The 10,566-nt window shown below is 40.3% G+C and overlaps 1 pseudogene; it reads left to right on the top strand.

The window, feature by feature from the left end:
* The first annotated feature begins 2,661 nt into the window (after positions 1-2,661).
* LOC119726034 lies at positions 2,662-10,212 on the top strand (annotated as a pseudogene).
* Positions 10,213-10,566: the final 354 nt, after the last annotated feature.

Genomic DNA, 10,566 nt, shown 5'->3' with positions numbered 1-10,566 from the left:
AATGCCTCCAATTTGAAACTTCTGTATTAATGAAAATAAGCAATGAAAACAAAATTCGGGATGGAATACCAAAACAGCACAGAAAAAGCAACATTTTAAAAGGCGTTATAAACAACCCACATTTACCCAACAAAGGGTTTTGGATTAGCTTTATATATTGGAATAACTTTCTGCTCTGAGGGCATCCTACCGTAACCTGAGAGTCTTAAAGATTGTACCCTAATAATGAATATGTGTCCCCTAGTGCTTAATGACTGTTATCTAAAATATCACGCCATGTATCGAAGGTCCAAAACTGAAGTGTTTACGGCGTTTCTGCGATTGTTTACAAAGTCTGATGCCGCTGGCTAGATAAAGCCCAATAGAGTTGGGTTTCCAGTGCTTCGGTTCTGTTTTCGCTTCGGGAGAATTCGAGGTCCCTTACTTAGGGGAATCCAACTCCGTACAGGCCCTTGTTCTGCTTCAATACAATTCAATAAAATCAAACTTTAATTAATATCCCATTGTGGACAAGTTAATGGCCTTTTTACGCAAATGTACAAACACATAAAAAAAACATGAATGTAAGAACGGCACAAATACACTTTTACAATCTTTAAGCAATTAACTCATATAATCTTTAAGCAAGTAACATATATTATTTACTGTGTACCCGTTTGTTATTTCTATATGTTTTGCATACGAAGCCAAAGTTTGAAGAATATCCGTTTGGTTGTGACATTTCAATCTCCAAGAATGAATCTGTCATTCAGAGACGAAGCCGTACCGGGGATGAATACGTGGTTTGGTAAACCACTTAATATAAGCCCATGATCTGGTGTCCCACCTCGTCATGTACAAACCAGTTGAAACAAGACCACATCAGGTGTAGTCTGTACTACGTACCTTGCTAGGCTTCATTATCAAAAAGAAATTAGGTATGCTTATCTCGAGTTACAGTTAATATTATCTAGAAGTGTGTTTACTTAGAGGGGCGTATAGCTGATTTACATACAATCCATCGCAGTAGGGCATTGAACGCCAGCAGATAATTTCCCTCTCTGCGATTGAACTTCACACCTTACTTCAACTCGGCAAATACCAAAATGCTGCGAAAGACCATTCAGGATTTGGATTCAGGAAGAGGGCGTTTTTCTCTGTGATCCTGTACAGACAACCCGCCTTCTCATTACGCAAAAACCAAAAAGTAAACCTTTGAAGGAGAGCTTTTTTGTTCTTAAAACATCTTCCTGAAAGAAAACTCTAGCCACACAAATGTAATTTAATGTGACCTCGTAGTTGTTGTGGTCAGTTTAATGTACACACTTGAGCACAAAAGGAGATATTATACTTTGGTCGTCACGCCAAACCATTTCTAGAAACTACTGAACTATCGACGATTACTGTGCTAGACACCAGTCGTTTTTTTCTTGGGAAAAGGAGACCATCGAAACGATGGATCCAAAGACAATCAAAGCAGACACATGAAAGTCAGAGGTATACAGAAACGACAGTTATTCATTTCAAATGAGGGTCATAATTGTTACTTAATGTCGAAGGATTTGTTGAATCTTTGATTCTTTCCAGCTACTTGTGTAAAAATTGAGTGAACTTGTGCAATACTTTTCATAGACTCGTGACAGTGGACGTTACTTTGACTATAGCTGCCAAGTGAATAGTTCACAGATCCCGTTCTATTTTAGAATAACGCATTTCTAAAACTACACATGATTTCTCCCTATTTTCACAGCAATACCAAAGACGTAAAACAGAAACTGCAGGTCTTTGTCCGTACTCCCCTCCGACAAAAACCCAAGACACTTTATTTCGAACTCCATCCCGAGACATCCGTCTCATCTCTAAAAGAGGTAATCCAAAAGAAGATCGGAGTTGAGGCACGATATCAGCGTCTGTACATCAGGGAAATCTTCCAGGTAGGTATACCGTCATTAATAATACCGGTACGGATAATTTGTTCAATTTGAAATATCAACACCTAGAGTTTCGCATTGTGGTATTTTAGAAAGGGTATATGTAGAATGCAAGATCTCATATTCTTTTCACGTTTTAAACAGTACTTTCAAAAAATCACAGCCCTTCCCTCCACACTATGAAAGGTTTCAACGAACGTAATTTGCTGGAAGTTTGAATGATTAACTTCTTATATCCTCCTTGTTTCTCCTGATCAAGTAATTTACATTATTTACTTTGTTAGCTCTGTGACTTGCTCACACTTGAGGAGAATGGTGTCGACAAAAATGAAATCATCTCTCTCGAGCTGCCCATAGAAGATCCGGATGACGACGATGTACCAAAAGGTAAATGAAAGAGGTTAGGAATAAATGTTCAAGTAAACAAACAATCTAAATTTGAGCTATTATTAAAAAACAAGAGTCTAGTTTGCTGCAGCTGTAGTACATAAGTTAACTGCTACCATATAACTTAAACCGTGGTGAAAGCATTTGAAAAAAAAAAGTTGACTAAAACTTAACATTCATTTTGGCAGACAAAGCCACTATCGATGAAGCGTACCTCAAGGACTTGTCATCGATAATTGAATCATCATGGAAGGAATTGGCTAAACACCTAGAATATGAAGAAGCGGAAATTGCAGACATCCAAACCACCAACGAAGGCAGCACTGAAGAGAGCCGTCACATGCTACTCACTTGGTGGGAAAAGATGACAGATCGCGACGAAGCAGCTCAGAATCTGAGACGAGCATTGGAGGCCATCGGGTTAACTGATTTGGCCCAAAATGTACCGGGTGAGCTAAATTAATGTGAACAAACAGTTTTCAATTATTCAAAAGTGATTTCTGAGTGCATTTAACTTTAGACGATGTATTTTCAGAACAAAAAATATGGGTATGATACTCATACTTAGCTCTTTAAACAAATAAATAGGCCTGAGCAATTAAAACGGCCTCGTTGAATGTAAAACAAAACAGTAAAGACAATATGAAAAACAATTGGTAAACAATAAAATGATGGTCACTCTGTTTTCCTTCTTACATCAGTAACGAGCAAATCGAGAGACGAAGCAGCAGGACCCGAATCAGTAAGGCTTCAAGATGCAGGAGTTGACGAGGAGAACAAACAAAACGGGGCGGCATCAGCCGAAGAAGAAAATGTGAAAAACAAGGTATCAAAAGGTAAATGACCAAGTTCGGGAAACTAATTATGTTCAAGTGAACAAACGACCTGCTAGGGAGTTTTTGCTATCTTTAGTTGAGCTGTTTATAAAGAACGAAAGTATCTTTTCGTTGCGGCTGTAGTTAATAATACAGGTTAACTGCTATACGTTGACACCATATACGCCTGTGGTTTCACTAAAGGCAATATTTAAAATTCTTTTGGCAGGCAAATCCGCTATTGACGATGAGTACCTCAAGGGCTTGTCCCCGAAAATTGAATCATCGTGGAAGGAATTGGCCAAACACTTAGGATATGAAGAAGTGGAAATTGCAGACATCCAAACCGCCGACGAAGGCAGCACTGAAGAGAGCCGTCACATGCTACTCACTTGGTGGAAAAAGACGACGGATCGTGACGAAGCAGCTCAGAAGCTGAGACGAGCATTGGAGGCCATCGGATTGACTGATTTTGCCCAAAATGTACCGGGTGAGCTAAAATGCAAACAAGCAGATACATTTAAGGAGTGATTAGAGATGAAACTGTACATTAGGCACTATAATTTAAGGATAAAAAATTATAGGGTACCCTGCTCTCCTACCGGACTCTTTAAACAAATAATTAACTAAAAAAAAAACCTAATTGTTAAAAACCTGTTAATTTTAGAAAACAAACCACCAAAACAGTAGAGATAGTTTTAAAAATATGGTAATATGATCACTCTTTTTCCCTTTTTACATCAGTAATGAACGAATCAAGAGACGAATCAGCTGGAGCCGAGCCAGAAAGGTGTCAAGATGCAGGAGTTGACGAGGAGAGCAAACAACAGGGGGCGGCATCAACCGAGGAAAAGAAACTGAAAAGGGAACAAGTTGACGATCAAGACAAACCTCAGCTAATCAGGTAAAACACGATTAAACGCTGGCATACGTATTGAACCTTGCGTTTGAAGAATTACACAGGCATCAAATTTCGGTGGTTTTTTAGACAACTTAACTCCCTTAGAAAACACAATTTCTTCACTTTAATAATAGCGTATAGAGTGTGGTTACAGTAATAGTTGATGGTCTTTACCTTTATTCCTTTAATATGTCAATTCAAACGATTGAGTGACCCTTAGCATGCAGTACTGTTTTTTTTTTTGATAGTCGCAGATATGTGCAAGTCTTCATCCGAAGTCTCCGTACACAAAAACGAAAGATAATGTGTTTGCAAGTGGATCCAGAGACACCTGTATTGATCTTAAAAATGATAATAAGCGAGAAAATGGGTGTGCAGCCTCAACAACAGCGACTGTTCATCCGAAGACACTTTCGTAACTTTGAGGTATAACTTGCTCCGTATTTTACAAAGTGTAACATGTTAAAAAGTACCAATATGCATTCCATCCAATTAAAGACCTTGCATTGGGGGTTTTAGTGACAACCTGTTATGATTCAATATCAGCCGTGGACATTTAAAAGGGCTGCTTCTTATGTCGGTAAAATGGAGTTCAAACACTTAAGTTCAAAAAATGATAAACGATTATGAAAAAAAAAAACCAAGTTGTTGGTGTGAGCCCTACCGATGTAGTCGTACGATAAAAATGAACCGGAAAAAGGTTAGGTGTATCCTTATTGGGCCCATGTAAGATATTGTTTTTTAATTCAGTCGTTGTAAATGCATCGTTGTGTCCCAATTAGCCTTTCTTTGTTTCTCGTTCATGTCAGACTTCTCTATACCATTTATAGATATGGTTACTAAAACAAAAATGAAATATATAAATACAAACATCAGCCGGGGGAGGGGGCAAGCTGCCCCCTCTGCGCCCCCCCCCCCCCCCCCGCAATTGGTGCCCTTGTTCGTTTTTATTCTCATCTAAATTTGCATATTTATGAGCAAAAGTGTGATGTCATTTCAAGCAGAAACTTCAATGTTACAATCTATAAGTGTGCTTATTAGCAAACTTTTTCGCCAATGTTTTCAAAGTGCAAAGTGCACAATTATTTGAACAGAAAAAACTGAACCAGTGTCTTTCGGAAATGACATCACAACAACAGCGCCATCGTTTGTCAGGAAAAAAGGAAAGAATTTGTTTTAAATGTTTAAAGAAGTGACCTTCTCAATTAAATTAACCAAAAGGTATGTCAAATAAATGTTTATTCATATGAGAAGAAATGAATGTTTCATAAGATATGCTCCCGAGTAAAAATCATGCCATTGGCTCTTTAAATCAATTGGACCTTTCCAAAGAGTGTTTATTATATTTAAGGATCTTGCATTTTTCCAGCTATGTAACTTGCTGACACTCAACGACTGCGGTATTCATCAGGACGAGAACATCTCACTTCGTCTGTCTACTGATGGCCTACTGGGCGGTGGACCAAAAGGTAAATGCTACATTACCTTAAAAGAATCCACGGGCGTTAGACCCTGACGATTAAGCTGGGGTTGACACATCCGCTTCTCTAACTAGATTTGCCTCACGACAATGCGACCTAAGCAAATTTTTAGAAATCTTCTTGGAAAGTGAAAGTGTTAAAACGTTATCGATGCTCAGGCGTAAAACTGTTTTTAAGTCTTGTGAGTAGCAATGACACCAATTCGTAATGGAGTCTATCTAATGTTCTGCACCGCCTCATTCCATGTAATTCCACACCAGAAAAATAAGATCCGCACTGATAGTTAAATCGTCTGAAGTAAATCCGATTAATAATTAGCTAGGCAGCAACAAGTTCATACTAATAATTACAAACTGAAGAAAAAGTTTATTTCTGTTCGGCAGACAAACACCCTCTTGATGGTCGGCTCTTTTGCGTCTTGGCTTCGAAAATTGTATCTTTCTGGGAAGAATTGGCAAAATTACTAGGATTTGAAGAAGCAGAAATCAAGGAAATCCAAACCACCTCCCAAGAAAACAGAGAAAGGAGCCTACAGATGCTGCTTTCTTGGTGGAGAAAGCAAACAAATCGCGAGGAAGGATTTCAGAGTTTGACAGATGCGTTATATTCAACCGGTCATGCTGATCTTGCCTTAATGATTACTGAGCAACAGGAGCCGAAACAGGAGGAACAAAGAGGTAAACCTCAACCAGAGGTTAACGAGGGAGGGGCTAAAGAACAGAGCAAAGAAAAAGGAACTACATCATTTGAAGACCAAACACCAAAACAGAGGGAAGTTGGTCACCGAGACAAACGTAAGAAAACGTCACAAATGGGAGGGGCTAAGAAACGAAAACAACAGAAAGAAACTTCATCATCTGAGGGCCAGAGACAAAGACAGGAGGACGTTGCTGAGCAAAGCAAACCTCAGACACCGGGACAGGGAATAGTTGTTAAAGACCAGGACAGGCAGAAGCGGGCAAGACCGTCTAATGAGGAACATAGTCCGAGTCAGGGGCTCCTACAGAAAAAACAGAAGCTGGGGCAATTCGAGAAAACCGCTCAAAAGGGGATGACGTCATCTGGAGAACCTGAACCGAGGCATGGGCAATTAGAGTGTCTTCGAGGCAAACCTCGACCAAAGATTCAAGTGCGAGGGGCCAAACAACAGAGCAATTATGAAGAGACTACATCATCTAAAGACCAGAGACCGAAGCAGGAGGAAGTTAACTATCGAGACAAAGCTGAACTTAATGTAGAAGAGGGAGGGACCAAGGAACAGAGTAAGCAGAAAGGGACTACATCGTCGGAGGGACAAAAACAAAAACAGCAAGAGTCATCACGAAGCCAGCAAGAAGCAGCCGGAAGAGATCCGAGCGTTCAGATGTTGCAATCATCCGAGGACCAGGGACTAAAATGGTCAACACATCAGAAACAAGAGGGTGTTGCACCAAGAAATCCTTCAGAGATACAAGAGACAGTGATCATAGAAAGAACGTCACAAGACCAACAGATAATTCAGAGTCCAAGCCCAGTTCAAGATATCGCACCTGTAGGACTACAACTGCAAACCTCATCCCTGTCACCTGCTGTACCCCATTGTGGACCTGTGCAACACGTATCAGTGGATTCCGTGCATATTGGCGGTGCAAATAATCCGACCTTCTTGGGACCTGTTTATGAGCCAACTTTGAACATCACTCAAAACGTTACTTTGACACAAAGTAGTCGAGGTAAATACATGTAATTTACTCAGAGTCCAAATAGTCGTATCATTCTCTCGCTTGCTAGTTTCATTCCATTGTTTTTCCCTCTCTGTCATGAAGTCTTAAATTGTGTTTTTCAATAAAGTAAATGTTTTTCTCCCAACACATTTTTAACTAAAATGCTAGGGTTTGATAATTAAAAATAATTAAAAACAAAAACTATATATATTACTTCTTGTTTCGGGCCACTGCAATCCTCCGCACTCCAGGTTTAATTTGCGTGCTATCAAATCCAGATTAGTCCCTCCATTATCGACACTTACAGGTGGCAGGAACCGATCATCTCAAGCTGGAGATGATTTTACATGGGTTGTTGGGATAAAAAGAAATTCCAATTTTGTGAAGTAAATATTCCATAAACGTGGGATTTTTCTCGATGTCTTAAATAATTTGCCATTGCAAAACAAGGCAGAAATTTGAAGTACAATTAATTTTGTCGGAGAGGGGTGAGGGCGGTGGTTTACGCCATGGTACCGGTGCAAGATACATGAGTAATGTTTCTTTTTTTTCTTTCAACAGTCGAGACGGGAAGAGCACAATCCAGTCCGAGTGATGCTGCAGCTGATCAGTGCAGGAGTGAATTAAAAGACCGGTATACTACCAAAGGTAGCTACGTTCAGTTAATACCCTGGGTCGATGACGACATGAAACATATTATGGATATATATACAGAGTTGCAATTAGAAAAGAGTGATCAGGATGACATACAGGGCGATGTTGAGGAGTATGGGGACATTTTCCTCATAAAAACAAAATACGGGAAAGTGATTAAACGCGCCATTTTGTGTGGGTCAGCTGGGATGGGGAAGTCAACCATTATTGACAAAATGGCCTACGACTGGGCTACAGGTGTTGCACTCACACAGTTTTCACTTGTGTTTGTCTTGAAAATGTCCGCTCTCAAACAAACGTCGGAGCTTGTTGAGTCAGTGTTTGGTCAACTTTTAGCAGATGATACAGCTGTAGATAAGGACGGAATGGAAGCATTCATTAAAGACAATGGTAGTAGAGTGCTCATTCTGATAGATGGTTTTGATGAATTCGGGACAACTAACATCGAACCAGAGAAATTTGGGTCCATTCTAAGAATGCTCAATCGAAAATTTGGTAAAGAATGTTTTGTAGTTGTAACAACACGCCCCTCTCACTTTGCTAAATTGAAAAGCAAATCACTCATTGAGAAACCTTTCACCCATGTGAGTGTTTTGGGATTTAGGATGGAAGATATTGGGCAGTATGTGAGAAAATTTTTCCCTGCAAAGCTTGATGAGGCTGAGAGACTTCTTGATAGGATTCAGTCATCGGATGTCCTGTCTGATTTAGCAAGGAGCCCTATGATACTCCTGCTAATATGCCTGATATGGAGGGAAGAGGAAACACTACCCGATACTCTATCAAGATTGTTCAGTGAGGCAATTAGATACATATTTCGAAGAAAAATGGCTGAATTATCAGAAGAAGCTATATCGGAAGTGGTGATTGCGAATGGCAAAGTTGCTTTAGAAGGGCTTATTTCCCCAGAGCAAAGGCTTTCATTTCAAGAGGGAGAGTTTGAGAAGAGTGCACTTGACAAAGCAATACAAGCGGGTATTCTCACCAGCCAGAGGGTCATTAAGTGGCGCGGTACGCACAATAACGTACAGTTTATTCATAAGACAATTCAAGAGTACTGCGCAGCTATGTACTGTCAGAGTCTTTTAAGCAAAGGCGGTGGGGAATTGCAAAAGATTCTTGATAAACTTGGAGATCCTTGGAATTTTGAGTACATGTTGCGCTTCTGCTGCGGCGACAATCAAGAATGCACACGGTATGTATTGCGGATGCTGCACAAGAAGAATCTGCATAGTGATAAGGCTTTCGAACGCAAGCCAGTGAAGGAATTGGCCTTAAATTGCTACTTTGAAAGTCAAGCAAGAGGTTTGTTATCAGTAGATTTCACTGAGCCTTTTTTGACTGGAGACATAGAGTTAAATGGAAACGACAGCGTAAACTCGTTTGTGTGGTTGCTGCAGCGTGTTGTTGAGCGGACAGAGTTATCGGAAGTAGATTACTTCGATAAAGTAAGTAAAATTCACTTAGAGGCGGGTAACCTGTCAAGGTCTAGTGAAGTCGTAGCTTTGCAGTTGCCAACAATGAAAAACTTGCGCGTATTGCATTTTGATGATTGCTCACTAACTGGTAGTAATGCTAATAAACTTTTGTCATCATTTCGTTATGGAGGTAACTTGACTGAAATAAGCCTTGGAGAAAATAATCTAGGCGGCTCAGCCAAAGACTGGACGGTCCACTTGCGAGGGATGAAATACCTCGCGACACTTCGTTTGAATAAATGTTGCTTAGACCCTTGTGATGCAGTAGACATTGCATCATCGGTTGGGAATGTGCCAAATTTTGCCGATCTTGATCTTTTAGGCAATAAGGAATTGGGTGGTAACGCCAAGACGTGGGCGGCTAGTTTGCAGAAGATGATTCACCTTAAATCACTCAATTTATCAAAATGTGGCATAAATGAACAAGATATGCCACATATTACATCATCGGTTGGGGAGATGCCGAACTTGGCCGATCTTAATCTTTCATTCAATGAGGGATTGGGTGGTAACGCCGGAACGTGGGCGGCTAGTTTACAGAGGTTGATGCACCTGAAATCACTCGATTTATCGGAATGTGGCATAAATGAACAAGATATGCCACATATTGCTTCATCGGTGGGGGAGATGCCGAACTTGGCCGATCTTAATCTTTCAGGCAATAATGGATTGGGTGGTAACGCCGGAACGTGGGCGGCTACTTTGCAGCGGATGATGCACCTTAAATCACTCAATTTATCAAAATGTGGCATAAATGAACAAGATATGCCATATATTACATCATCGGTTGGGAAGATGCCAAACTTGGCCAATCTTGACCTTTCAGGCAATGAGGGGTTGGGTGGTAACGCCGGGACGTGGGCGGCTAGTTTGCAGTCGATGATTCACATAAAAAAGCTTGACATGAGATATTGTAGCATTAACAATCGCGATTTGAAATATATCGCTGAATCAGTAAGTCGCATGCGGAATCTTGTTGATTGTGAATTCGGTAGTTACCCTGAGGTGTGGAGTGTACAGTCATTGCGTAATGGCGTAAAGTTGAGCATCACGAAGTTCTCACTCATCACTGTCAAAGATTTGGCGGATGTATTACATTCATTCAATAATCGGAGAGATTTAGTCAGATTAAACATTGATGGCATTTGCGGTCTGGGTGGTTCCGCAAGTATCTGGACTCCACTCTTGCAAAACCTGACGGAACTACAGAAGTTAGATTTAAGTGATTGCTCTTTGC

Source organism: Patiria miniata, unplaced genomic scaffold (assembly GCF_015706575.1).
Source record: "Patiria miniata isolate m_02_andy unplaced genomic scaffold, ASM1570657v1 HiC_scaffold_19, whole genome shotgun sequence".
Lineage (NCBI taxonomy): Eukaryota > Metazoa > Echinodermata > Asteroidea > Valvatida > Asterinidae > Patiria > Patiria miniata.
Note: the sequence above shows the minus strand (reverse complement) of the source record. Positions and strands in the feature narration are given on the sequence as shown.